Source organism: Sciurus carolinensis, chromosome 2, assembly GCF_902686445.1.
Source record: "Sciurus carolinensis chromosome 2, mSciCar1.2, whole genome shotgun sequence".
In the NCBI taxonomy this organism is placed as follows: Eukaryota; Metazoa; Chordata; class Mammalia; order Rodentia; family Sciuridae; genus Sciurus; species Sciurus carolinensis.
In genome coordinates, this window is record NC_062214.1 from 198,123,707 (window position 1) to 198,137,220 (window position 13,514).

General features: G+C 52.8%; 1 protein-coding gene across 14 annotated transcripts in view; it reads left to right on the forward strand.

Moving 5' to 3' along the window:
* The first annotated feature begins 11,371 nt into the window (after positions 1 to 11,371).
* The window catches only part of Klc1 (kinesin light chain 1), a 57,104-nt gene continuing 54,961 nt past the window's right edge, over positions 11,372 to 13,514 (forward strand). For 5 of the 14 annotated variants that reach the window (XM_047539820.1, XM_047539821.1, XM_047539824.1 and 2 more), the window contains exon 1: positions 11,377 to 11,574. The gene's annotated coding sequence lies outside the window, so the exon portion shown is untranslated. Of the gene's footprint in view, positions 11,575 to 13,514 lie in introns of all 14 variants that reach the window. The other 9 variants (XM_047539818.1, XM_047539822.1, XM_047539825.1 and 6 more) reach the window with 4 other exon arrangements.

A 13,514-nucleotide genomic window follows, 5' to 3' on the forward strand; every position in this document is an offset into this window, starting at 1 on the left:
CCGCAAAAAAAAAAAAAAAGAAAAGAAAAGAAAACTAACGTAGGTCAGGGGTAAAGTGCCCCTGGGTTCAATCTTCAGTACCAAATAAATAAATAAATACATTTAATTAAAATCAGAACAAGAGGGGCTGGGGAGATAGCTCAGTTGGTAGAGTGCTTGCCTTGCATGCACAAGGCCCTGGGTTCGATCCCCAGCACCAAAAAAAAAAAAAAAAAATCAGAACAAGAACCGGCAGTGGGATGGAGCTGCGCTGAGAAGAGAGCAGCAGCCAACCTCAGTAGGTGCACTCGCTCCCCTGGCAGGAGGGCTGCGCCTCCTGGGCCAGCCTCCCTGTGGACAGGCCTCTGGCTGCTGAGAGGGCTCCAAAACTGCACCTGCATCTGGACCCTGCTTCTGAGTGTGGCCTCACTTGGAATCGGGTCCTCGTAGCTGTTGTCATGTCAAAGATCTCAAGAGGTCACTCTGGGTGGGCTAACATCCAAAGGACAGTGTCCTAGGAAAGGAGGGGGAATTTGACACACACAGACACCAACAGGAAGGGCATGTAGCGACAGAGACTGAGACCAGAGAGATGCGTCTGCAGACCAAGAAGTATCAAGGGCTGCGAGGAGCCTCTAGGAGCAGGAGAGGGTGCGGAGCGGGTGGCCAAGCCTCTGGAGAAGGAGCCTGCCCTCAGGTTGGTGCCCAGCCGTGGCCTCCAGAACTGTGAGGAGGGACTTCTGCGCTTTTCAGCTCACAGGCCATGGTGATTTGTTACAGCAGCCACAGGAGACACACACTTGCAGAATCAGAGCCGAGGAGGGGGACAGCAGGATTCTACAGCTCTTGGAAGAGACCCAGCTGATGTGAGGTCCTGGGTGTGGAGAGGAGCTTCCTGTGTGCCAGGGACTCAGCCTTCTGTGCAGCAGATTCCAGAGAACTGATAGAGGATGCTGGCAAGGCCCAGCCAGTGGGCTCCCCGAGGAGCCGGCCCCAGAGTACACCACAGTAAATGCTTCAGGCCCACTTCCTGCAGCTGCAGTGGGTCCAGTGGCCAGACCGGAGTTGAGCCCTTGCCACCAGTTCTCCCTCTAGTAGCCTCAGTTCTCCATCTGTACAGGGAAGGTGCTCCCTGCCCTGACTGGTGCTCATGAGAAATGGGTGTGAGGTTTTCTGGGCCTTCAGTGGGGGACACGAGCCATACATGGTTATTGAGGTTCTGTGGGCAAGGGAGTCATGGGGGCTGGAAGCAATGGACCTCCCTCAAACCCACACGGCTCACCCCCAGCTCTCCTCCCTGACGCCTGGCTGCTCTTTTCAGTATGCTCCATCTTAGCCCCCAGCAGAGCCGTCTCCATTTGCTTGGTTCCTTGCTCAGTGTCTGCTATATTTTCCCAGTCCCAGACCCTGTCAGGGTCTGTCCTGCAGGGCCGAGCAGTTGGCACCATTGGAGCTCGTTCACAGACTTGACTGCACGCCACCTGTGAGTGGGGACCAGCTCTGTCCCCCACTGCAGGAGCTGGCTGCAGTGTGCCGCTGCTGAGCCTCAGCCCCATTGTGACTGGCTTCCCATCCCAAGCCCTGTCTCCTGGTGCTGCCAGAGGCCTGTGGTCCCTGCTGGGCCCTCTTGTGAGCAGGAGGAGATTCATGGCTCTCTTCTGCCAACATGGCTATGAATCCACCAGCTTATCCTCACCCCAGAGCTCACCTGGGGTGCTCTGCTGCAGGGCTGACTGGGTGAGCTGGACCATCCTACGACTGCTGAGCTGAGGGCAGGGGTGCTGCCTAGGGAACGGGGCTCATGGACTCAGAGATGGAGGCCACCCTGCTGCATTTCCTGTCCCCATCCTGCACAGCCTGTCCCCCAAGGTGGATCCCTCTAGGCCTAAGACTGTAAAGATGGGTCCAGGTGGCCTGTGACCTGGGGAAGTGGAATCCAAGGGAAGCCTGGGAAATTTCCTTCTTGAAAAATCACTTTAGGGTTGGGGAGATAGCTCAGTTGGTAGAGTGCTTGCCTTGCAAGCACAGGCCCTGGGTTCAATCCCCAGTACCACAAAAAAAAAAAAAAAAAAAAAAAAAAAAATCACTTTAAAAAGTTTTCTGTGGTGCTGGCAATTGAACCCAGGGCTTCATGCCCGCTAGGCAAGTGCTCTACCACTGAGCTGCACGCAGCCCCCACAGTCCGATGTGTTAAAAGCTTGGTCCCCAGGCTGATGCTCTAGGAAGGTGGTAGAACCTTTGAGAGGTGGTTGGGGCATGCTCTTAAAGGGGATTGTGGGACACCAGTCTCTTCCTCTCTCCCCTTTTTGCTTCCTAACTCTGAGGTGGATGACTTTGCTCTGCCATGCACTGCTCCCATGATGTGCCACCACAGACCCCATATGGGGCCAACCAATCATGGGCTGGAACCTTCAAAGCTGTGTGCCAGAATTAACCTCCTCTCTTTTAAATTGTTCTCTCAGGTATTTAGTTATAGTGATAGTGATGGGAAGCTGGCAGACAGAGTGAGAGGATTTGGGAACAACCCGGGGATGTCAATGTGCCCACAGAAGCCAAGGAACATGGGAGAGGAAGCTCTTGGGGCTGCCTGGTGACAGCAGCAGGCTAAAGAGACAGTTGCTCCCTCTGCTGGAAATGTAGCACCTAGGGGAGGAGAGAAGAGGGCAGGAGGAGAGGAGTGGGGTAAGTGGGGAACTGCGGGCCACGCTCTGCCCAACCTGGCCCCTGCTGTGCTTCTCTGTTAGGGCTGAGCTGTGACCCCCAAATCTGGATGTTGGAATCCTATCCCGATGACTCAGAACATGATCGTACTTGGAATCAGTTACTCTGCAGAAGAAATTGACAGAGATGAGGTCATACTGGAGGAGGGTGGGTCTCCTGTCCATGATTGCCTCAGAGCAGACCCTGCTCTGGGGCTGCTCCCCAACACACCACCCCTCCAGGGGTCCTGTAGCGGCCCACTCGCCGTCTGTCCCATGCCGTCTCTGCCTCTTGCACTGTCTCTATCTCTTGTCTGTCTCTCCAGCCCCCAGTCACTCCCCCCTGCCTCTCACAGGGAGGTGCAGCAGGCTGCTGGAAGTCCTCTGGCACCAGGTGCCCCTGATTTGTGGTGTGGTCCAGGATGGTTTTTCTGGCCTCCTTGGGGCCTATAGCCTAGACCTTCCTGCAGTCTGCCAGTTCAAGAGCCAGGATACCCTGTGTCTCAGCACTCTGTGTTGGGTTTTGTGCCTCACAAGAGCAATTGCTGATGCTGGGAGCTGTTGGCAGCCGTTCTCTTCCAGTGTGGATATCTTTTTAAAATTTCTTTAGTTGTATATGGACACAATACCTTTATTTCATTTATTTATTTTTATGTGGTGCTGAGTCTCGAACCAAGTGCTCTACACTGAGCCACAATGTGTGGCCCCTGGAATTTACCAAAGTGAAAACCTTTGTCTCCCAGATCACTGCTACTCTGGACACTAGGGCAGCTGACATGCAGGTAGCCTTGGTGAACTATGCACAACCCCAGCCCAGTGTGTGGGTTTCTTAATTTTGGCAAATGAACCTCAGTAATGGAAGGTGCTAGGGATAGGGGAAGCTGGGAAAGAGGCGTATGGGAACTTTCTATACTATCTTTGAGAGTTTTCTGCAAGTCTAAGATTATTCCAAAATGAAAAGTTTATTAATAAAAAAAAAATGGAAACAATTCACCTGTGAAGTACTCTTATCAAACAACACTGATTCAGGATCAGGTCTAGCCTTTAAGTCTTCCAGGAATGTGAGGACAGGGTCTTGACAGAAGACCCTACAGGGACACAAGAAGCACACCCAGATTTTGGGTATCCATGGGACTAACACCCTGGGCTCTTCAGTCAGAAAATATTAGCAGCAGGATAGAGAGGAACCGATAGTTTCCAGGAGACTAAAGAGATAGATTACAGAGCATGTTGCATGAAGTACCCAGCAAGGCCCCTCCTCCAGGGACTGCGTGTCAGTGGGCTTATTTAGTATTTCCCTTCTAGATGCTTATTTGAACAAACCAACTTCAACAAATCACTTATAAACTGGGTGCAGTGGCACATGTCTATCTTCCAACTATTCCAGAAACTGAAGCAGGAAGATCAAAAGTTTGAGACCAGCCTGGGCAACTTAGTGAAACACAATCTCAAAGTAAAAAATAAAAAGGGACTGGATGTAACTCAGTGGTAGAGCATGTGCAAGACTCTGGGTTAGATACCCAGTACTGAAAAAAAAAAAGTTTATGAGACAATTGGAGAAACCTGAACATAATCTTGTAGTTGATTATATTGGGGCATATTTTGGTGGAATATGATAATGTCTTGTGATTATTTTTTTTTCCAATACTGGGAATTGAAACAAGGGGCACTCTGAGTCCCAATAAGTTACACCCCCCAGCTCTTTCTAGTTTTTGTTTTGAGACAGGGTCTTGCTAAGTCACCCAGGCTGGCCTCCAACCTATAATCCTCCTGCCTCAGCCTCCCAAGTCATTGGGACTGTAGATGTGTGCCATGACTGGGTCCCCCAGCTGCCAGTCCTTTTTTTTTTTTTTTTTTTTAACACAAGCAAGTCACAGACTGGGAGAAAATAATCACAAAACATGTATCTGACCAAGAACATGTAAAGGATTCCCACAACTTAGTGATAAAAAGACAAAGACAACTCTATAAAAAAGTATCTAAAGGCTTGAGCTGACATTTCACAAAGATAGAAATATAAATGGCCAGTAAGTAAGAGAGATGTTCAACATCTTAGTCATGAGGGAACTACAAATTAAAACCGCAGAGAGGGGCCAGGTGTGGTGGTGCAAGCCTGTAAACTCAGTTGCTTGGAGACCATGAGGGAGGCAGGAGGATGGTGAGTTTGAGGACAAACTAGGCAACTTAGCAAGACTCCCTCTCAGAACAAAAAACAAGTCACTCTCCTCCCTGAGAGGATCCAGTGTCTCTTTTCTTTTTTTTCCCTTCTCCTTTTCCTTCTAATACTTTCTAAAAGGCAGAACATCCCTGGGTTCAATCCCCAGCACTGCAAAAACAAAACAAAATAAAACAACCACAGAGACACTTCATATTCTCCAGAATGATTCCAATTTAAAAGACTGACAGTTGGAAATATGCGCTTGCCTCGTATTCGCAAGACATGGGTTTGATCCCCACTACTGCAAAAAAAAAACCTGAGGACAGTGGATGTTGGTGAGGATGTTGGGTAACTGGAAGACCCATGCGCCCTGCCGAGCATGCATGTGGCCTGTCACTCAGGAGGAGGTGGGGAAGCACTGTCCAGACCAGACTCACACCTGCTCTGTGACCTCGCATCCACCGCGGGGTACTGACCCAAGAGAAATGGAACGGTCAGTTCCCAAAGACTTGTCTGAGTTCAGGTAAGCTTTGTGCACATCAGTGGAGGCCGAGTAGCCCGGGTCTCCAGGGACAGGCCAATGACAACGTGGCACAACGTGAAAGATGCCATGATATGAGTGGAGCTGAGGAGGTCACAGGATCCTGTACCATACTGGTTACTTGTAAAGAGCTAGAACGGGCAGCACCTATGGTTAAAGAACAAGAAGCCCAGAATGGGTTGTCTGGGGCAGGTATGGGCCTCTCGGGGGCTGCAGGCTCAGGACTGTGGTGGAAACCTCCCATGGCTTGGTAGGTTTCTACCACGCTGATGACCGTTGTCTCAAACTCTTCAGATCACTGTGCGTGTGTCAGAACCCACAGAATTCACAATACAATATGCAGTACAGAGTGAGCCTCAGGTCGACTCGGGGCTTAGTCGATGCATCAGTATGGGCCTCTCAATTTTAACACACACTACGCTAGCAAGGTGTGATAATGGGAAGGGGAAGTACATGGGAACTCTTTGTATTTTTTGTTCAATATTTCTGTAAAAATCTAAAATGGCTCTGTGGCTGGGATTAGTGCAGTTAGAGGTAGAGGCCTTGCCTAGCACATGCAAGGCCCTAGGTTCAACATCCAGCATTGTCAATGATAAAAAAAAATAAATAAATAAAATAAAATGGCTTTAAAAAAGAAACTAGCTAGGCGTGGTGGCACACACCTGTAATCCCAGCAATTTGGAAGACTGTGGCAGAAGGATTGTAAGTTTGAGGCCAACTTGGGAAATGTAGTGAGATTCTTTTTCAAAATAAAATAAAAGGGCTGGAGATGTAGCTCAACGGTAGAGCATTTGCCTAGAATTCATGGGATCCTGGGTTCCATTCCAAATGCTGCAAGGAAAAAAAAAAAACTCTTCAGTTTCTGAAATAAAGGTACATTTAATGCAAAACAAAACTCTTTGAATGTCATCCTTAAGGTGTGTGTATTCCACAATATGTAAATATTCTCTAAAACTACAAATATTGAACTTAAGGATATGAATGCTGAAGCAGTCGGGGGTGAAGTGTACTGATGTTTGCAACTTAATTTGAAATGCACCAGTAAAGGAAGAGCTGATGGACACAGATAGGAAGAGAGACCTTTGATAGGTAGACTCTCAGTGGTGGGTAAGTGGGGCTTTCCTGCACACATTTCAACTCTTCTGTCCATGTGTATTCACGGTAATATGTCAAGAGACACTGATGCAGAATCTCTGTTCCCAGCACCTGGGCCCAGCACCAGCTCATGGTGTTTGTCAAGCCGTGTTGGAACTGCTGGGACCACCCTGATGCTGCCCCTCTCCCAGTTTCTGGCAGGGCTCTTTCTAGATACCCACGTGCAGTGGGTCAAGTCTCCATGCCAGATGTGCGCAGGGCTCAGAACTTACCAGGCACACTCATGATTCAGAAGCCAAGTAGGATGAATATTCTGACCACTTGAAGGGTGGGCCTTCCAGCTCCCAGCTCAGGTTCAGAGACCTGTTTGGCCTCAGTAGATGTGAGATGAATGTACAAACGCACATGCAGCCAGAAACACTTTTGCGTGACAGAGATGTCCTCCCTGTCCACCTTTAAGCATCAGTCCTCATCTGTAGATCTCTGTGCAAAAGTGCTGTACGTGGCTGGGTAACTGCCCTCTGTCTTTTTTTCTTTATTCTTTGTTTTTGGTACTGGGGATTAAACCCAGAGGCACTTAACACTGAGCTACATCCCCAACCTTTTTTATTTTTAGGCAGGGACTTGCTAAGTTGCTTAGGGCCTCACTAAGTTACTGAGGCTGGCTTTGAACTTGTGATCCTCCCGCCTCAGCCTCCCAAGCTGCTGGGATTACAGGTGTGTGCCACTGTACCTGGCTGGGGTAGAGCCCCCCCCCTTTTTTTTTTTTTTTGGTTGGGGTCTTTTCTTTTTTGGAACTGGAGATCAAACCCCCAGGGCTTTGCATATGTAAGGCAAGCACTTCACCACTGAGCTACATCAGAGTCCTGGGCAGTGGCCCTCTTGAGGCTGAGGTCTCCTCCTCCAGCTGTACAGTCTACTCGCTGTCCAGGTGAGGGTGCAGTCAGGACATGACAGCAGGGACCTGAGTCTCCAGAACTGAGAAGCCCAGTTACCACCCCCTGGGTTTCAAGACAGGGAGGAACTGCCACAGTGGCCTGCCAACCTCTAGGAGAACCTCTGGCCCCATTTCCTTGGGGGACTTGGGCTCTCCCAGCAGGACCCAAGCCTCAACCCCCAGCCTTCCAGAGGAACTGGTGTGGGGCAGGGACAGTGAGGGGCAGCTTAATGGAAGCCCCTTTCCTCATCCTTGTGCTGCTACTGCTTTCTGCTTTGTTCTGAAGGAAGCTGCCCCTGGAGCTTTGTGTGGGGCAGCTCTAGCCCTGTAAAGGAAAAAAAAAAAAAACTGTGGAAACTACACAAGTTCCATTTTTAGAATTAAAGCCTGAGTCCAGAAAGGGTGTGACCTGCCAACAGCAAGGCAGAACTGAGCCCAGATTAGCCCGGTCCGGATGCCAAGCAGGCACACCCTGTGACTCGTCCCCAAGCCTCCTGCAAAGCCAAGAGGGGCCATGGGCTGCAGAGCTGGCCTGCGCTGTCCCCACCCCTGCCTGTCCTTCTAGCTGGGGAGCACCAGAGGCCACCCCTCCCTACCTGCGGACCAGCCCTAAGTACTGCTTCCCAATTGGGCCTCTTGACTTTCCTCTCCTCTTTCCCTCCCTGTGTCTTTCTCTCTCCAGCTACTTCTCCCTCCTTCCCTCTCTTCCCCCTTTTTAAAAAAGGTTAAAAAAAGAGAGGCTTGAGTGTTTGAGGGAGTATGCTTCTCTTCCTGTGGGAAGAGGTGGAGACCTGCTGGATCCTTCTCACAGCCAGGTGAACATCTCTGGGCTTCCAGTCCCAGCTCCTGCAGGCTGGCAGCTCACCAGACCGGGTTCCTTCTTCTCTAATTGCACAGTCTCACACCTGACAGACAGGAACACAATGAAAATAAAACTGTGTGCTTCCAGTTTATCTCTGATTCTCCCAGCACCTAGCAAGCTGCAGGAGGTGGTGGTTAGCCATGGGTCAGTGCATACAGGTGGGCTTTTCATTCTCCTGGGACCAGGATCTCCGCTTCACTGGGCTGCTGTAGGTTGCCTCCACACTTGCAGCTCCAGCCCTGACCTCTGTTTAGAACTCCAGGAGGCCTGCTGTTCTCTCCCATTGGGACCAGGGCAGTGAATGGACCCAAGAAAGAGAGATAGAAATACAGAGGGCAGGGGACCGGGCTGTTGGGAAAGGGGAAGGTGGAGAAACAGGCAGGACAGAGGAGGCAGCACCCACCACGCAGTCTGCCTTTGTCAAATGGGAGAGTAGTTTCAAGGGAAAAGGGGGAGAGCCTGCTCCCCTCTCTGTTGCTGGAGGAACCTCTTGTCCTGCCTTTGGGGGTGGGGTACGGGGCCAAGGTCCCTCCCTTAGGGCACAGCCTTTTCTGCAACCCTCCAATCATTTGCTTGCCCCAGAGATGCTCAGAGGCACGAGAATCTGCATAAATAAGGGTTTAGGCTCCATTCTGGTAACCCCCGTGTTTGTCCTCAGGGCCCTGTTCCTCTAGGCTAACTAGGAAGGGCAGATAATGGGTTTGTTGCCCTGCAGTAGCCCTACCAAGGCTTCCTCAAAGGAAAGGCAATGCTCCCATTGGATACCAATTTATTGGCTCTTCTGGTGCCTACACAAGAAGCAGCAAGCGTTCTGTTTTCATTCCAAAAGCTGGATGACAATCCCTCTACAGCAGGCAGCAAGCAAATGCTGGAACTTGCAGGGTCCCTGCAGCATCTGTAAAATGGGGACAGTGGTACCCTACCTAGTTGCTGTGAGGGTCAGAGCACAGGCAGGTGGCTCAGTGAGGGGGTTGCTCTTCATCTCAGAGAAGGGCCCTAGTTGAAGATGAGCTGGAAACTCCTGTGATTCAGCTCCTTGCTGGGCAGGCATCCTGAGAGGCTCCACTAGAACTGTTGGAAATTTAGAAGAGTAGCGCACAGCATCTGTGTCTTTTGGTACTAGACAGCACCTGGGGAGGGTGGGGAGGACTTCGGACATTAACAGCTCCTAGGCCTGGCAGGAACTCTTGAGGACCATGGCAGAACTCAGGGACTCAAGGGGATCCCACGTGTCTATTCCATCAGAGGGGCTGGCTAGGCAAAGGAGACCTGGAGAAGGGTCCACCTGATCTACCTGTTGTAAATTTGCCCCCACGGCCTGCTATGCAGTCTGTGGCAGGTGCTGGGCAGGGCTTGGGGATGAGTAAGACATAGGTCCCTCCTGCCTAGTGCCTCTAGGCCCAGGGGCAGGCAACCATGTAAACTGACCACAATGCGCATCAGGGGAAGGGACATGTGGGAACTCAGAGGAAGGCTTGTTCAGGCTGGCACAGGCAGGGAAGGCTTTTTAAAGGAAGTGACACTTGGCTCACTCTTGGAGTATCTGGGGACAAGGAGGAGGGAGAACATTCTAGGTACAGTGCACACAGTCAGGGGTGAGATGGTGGGGGAAGGACAGGGTGAACTCAGGGTCAGGCGAGGGTGTCCAGGGGACAGGGGGACAGACAGCGGCAGCACTAGGTTTTGTGGGCTCTGTAGACCAAGCTAAGGAGTTTGGACTTGGTGCTGTGCTGACAGCAGCATGGCAGGATTGATGTGCGCTGGATGACTTGGCCTTTTCTCCTTCCCCCGCACTCCAGGCTCTTCCTGCCCAAAGACTGGTGCTGGAGTGTTCTATGCTGGTCTTGAGGGGCTGGTTTCTTCCTGACCTTTGGGTCTCAGTTCACTTACCTGCCTCAGATCTCAGCAAAGTCAGATATTTCCCTGTCTTTACCACTTGTCTCTCTCCACTAGAACTGAACTCCTGGAGAGCAGGGGTCTATCTGCCTTGTTCATCAGTGCATCCTGCTCTTCTCCCCACAAGGACCACAGAAGCTAAACAGACACTGGTTGAAGGGACAGAGGAACAAGAAGATAAAATGGTGGCAGTGGGGATGGATGAATTAAGTAGAGTCTTGGCTACCCATCAAAGAGTGCCATCAGAGAGAAGGCAAGTCCAAGAGAATTTGCTGGGGTGACAGGAAGCAGGGGAGCAATTAGGGGGCCCAGAGGCACAGAAAGAGAAATGGGCTTCTATTCAACTGGTTCTTCTCTTTCCTGAGGCACTTGGCCATGAACCAGGTGCTTTGCAGGTGTTCTTGATGGTGACTGTTGTGCATCCTGGAATGTACCAGATCCTAGGGCAATGGTTGATGAGCAGGTGACATCCAACGTGCAGTTTGTCTGGAATCACTGAGGGTAGTGTGGAGGGAGTTTGACCCTGGCCCTCTGCCTTTCCCTGCTCCAACCCGAGCTGCTCTGCTACCGTTGGAGCTCCCACCCTTGTTAGCCCACCTTTGCATTTATAGAACAGATCAAAATAATAGGGCCTCCCTGGGAAAACCGAGGAACATCTGCCTCCTTAGACTGCAGGTGTGACTGCAGGATGCCCAGGGCTGCAGGCGCCGGTGGTACTATCAGAGGAGGGCAGCAGTTCCCACGGCGGGGCGGGGGGCTGGCACCTGCATCCCTCTCCTGCAGGCACCTGGAGCCCTGGCAGGCAAGCTGCGCTTGCCGCTGACTCAGCGCCCTCCGGCCGGCTGCTGAGTCAGGCCTGCAGCTGGGGTGCATGCGGCAGCGGGAGCCCCAGAGCTCCCTGGCCAGCGGGCGCGCCCTGTAGGCTGGGTGGAGGCCGAGCGCCGGCCAGGCCCTGGACCTCCTCCCTTCCTTCAGGAGGCGGGATCCGCGCCAGGTCCGGGTGCCGGGCGACCCCCGGAGCTCGACCCCGAGAGTCTCGTGACCTCGTGCGGGGTCTCGCGGGAGACCGGCGGCGCTGCGGATTCGCAGGCCCGGTTCCCGGGTAGAAGCCCGGCGCGCCACCGCCCAGCCCGGCGCGCGCCTCAGTTTCCCCGGCGCGTCGCGCTGCGCCCCGCCCGGCAGCGCGAGGGCGGGTGACGTCACGGCGCGCGGCATTGTGGGCGGGCGGCGCCGGGACGCCATTTTCGGCGGCGGAGCGGGCGCGGCGAGGCTGCGGGAGCGCGGGCGGGCGGCCGGGGATGCTGCGGGGTGGCCGCGGAGGCGCCCCTCGCTGGTGACCGCGGCTCCGCGCCTCGGGCGGCCGCTCCCAGCCCACAGCGCGAGCGAGCGCGGCCCTCCGGACGGACGGTGAGTGCGCGGCGCGGACGCGGCCCGGCCCTGCCCACCACGGCCCGACAGGCCGGCTCCGGTCCCCTCCTCGCCCGCGCCCCTCCGGGCTCGGTCCCTGTTCCCTCCTCGCCCGCGTCCGTCCAGGCTCGGGTCCCTGTCTGTCCCCTCTCACCCGCGCCCCTTGGTGCTCGGGTCCCTGTCTCCTCGCCCGCGTCCGTCCAGGCTCGGGTCCCTGTCTGTCCCCTCCTGGCCCGCGCCCCTCGGTGCTCGGGTCCCTGTCCCCTCCTCGCCCGCGCCCCTCGGTGCTCGGGTCCCTGTCCCCTCCTCGCCCGCGTCCGTCCAGGCTCGGGTCCCTGTCTGTCCCCTCCTCACCGCGCCCCTCGGTGCTCGGGTCCCTGTCTGTCCCCTCCTCGTCCGCGCCCCTCGGGGCTCGGGTCCCTGTCTGTCCCCTCCTCGTCCGCGCCCCTCGGGGCTCGGGTCCCTGTCTGTCCCCTCCTCGTCCGCGCGCCTCGGGGCGCGGGTCCCTGCCGGCTCTCCACCCGCGTGCCTCGCGGCTCGGGTTCCCGGAGGGCGCTGCCGCGACAGCTGTGGGCCGGGAGCCGAGCGGCGGGGCTGCGGCCGCCCGGGGAGGCGGCGAGGGGCGGCGAGGGGCGGCGGGCGGCTTTGTCCGCGCACCGCATCCTTCCGGTCCCCGCCTTCCGCGGCACCGCCCTGAGCGACGCGCTGTCATCCGCGCCGCCAGGCCCCTGGCTGCCAGGCGGGCCTTTTCTTTCACTGACCGATCCAGAACCTCCCAGGGGACCGTGGTCTCTGAACGTGCGGCAGCCCCAGTCCTCGAGTGCTTTTCCGTGTCGCATGTGGTGTTCCCCTTTCCTTAAAATATTAAAGGGTTAAAAAAGTAAAATTAGGGCTGGAGTAGAGCCTAGCATGTGTGAGGCACTGGGTTCGATCCTCAACACCACATAAAAAAATAAAATAAAGGCCCATCAACAACTAAAAAAATTTTTGAAAAGTAAAATTAACGTGTGATGGACTGGTTGGTTTTTATAAAAAGGGTTTTAGACCATTCCAGGTCTGTTGTGTTAGAATTATTGCAGCTTATTTTATTTAAATATGTTAATTTGCATATTAAGTGACAACAAGGAGTACCTGCAAAAATGCTATCTTTAAAAAGTGTGAGAACAGAGTATTTGAGATATACCGTTTAAAACTACTGTGTTAAAGGCAGTTGCATCTTTCATTCTTTTTGTTAAATTCCAAGGCTTTTTTTGGGGGGTGGGGAGCAGCATGACTAAGCCTTTGATCAGAATCAGCTTCAAATACATTGTAATAGGTCAGTGAAAAACCCATTAGGAAATTGGAACAACATTTTAAAGTCTCTTAATCATATTACAGCTAAGGATTTACTTCTTTCATGGACTGGCTGTAGGCCTCAGTTTTGGTGGGGCATTTGACTCATTGTTTCCTAAATATTTGTAAGGATGCAGTGGTACTAAATATTTAAAATTTCAGATTGCACATGTGAAGACAGGTACTCTCCATCATCAAGGAATGCAATATCATCTTGCAGTTGAGCCTGGCAGCCCTCTGATGGTCCTGAATGGTGTGGGACTGGGCAGTAGCTCACTGCAGCTCCTGCTCACTCTCCTGTCTTGGCAGTGTCTCCTGAAAGCACAGTGCATGGGGATTTTCCTCAGACAAGGAGGGAGGGCACATTCCTGGGGAGGGTCACAAAGTATCCTAAATATTTCACAGTTAGCACTTACTCATATTTGTCTAAATGTTTACATTTTTTAAAAACATACATTCTTAAGCATGTTCATGTTGAAAAAAGTGTGTAACTTTCTAAACAGTCATAAATAATTTTGAAACATGATGGTTTAAACAGAAAATGAGAAATAGAAAAGTTGAAAGTTGAGTGAATTAAGTGACAGAGTGATTAAGTTTTTTCCCCTCCT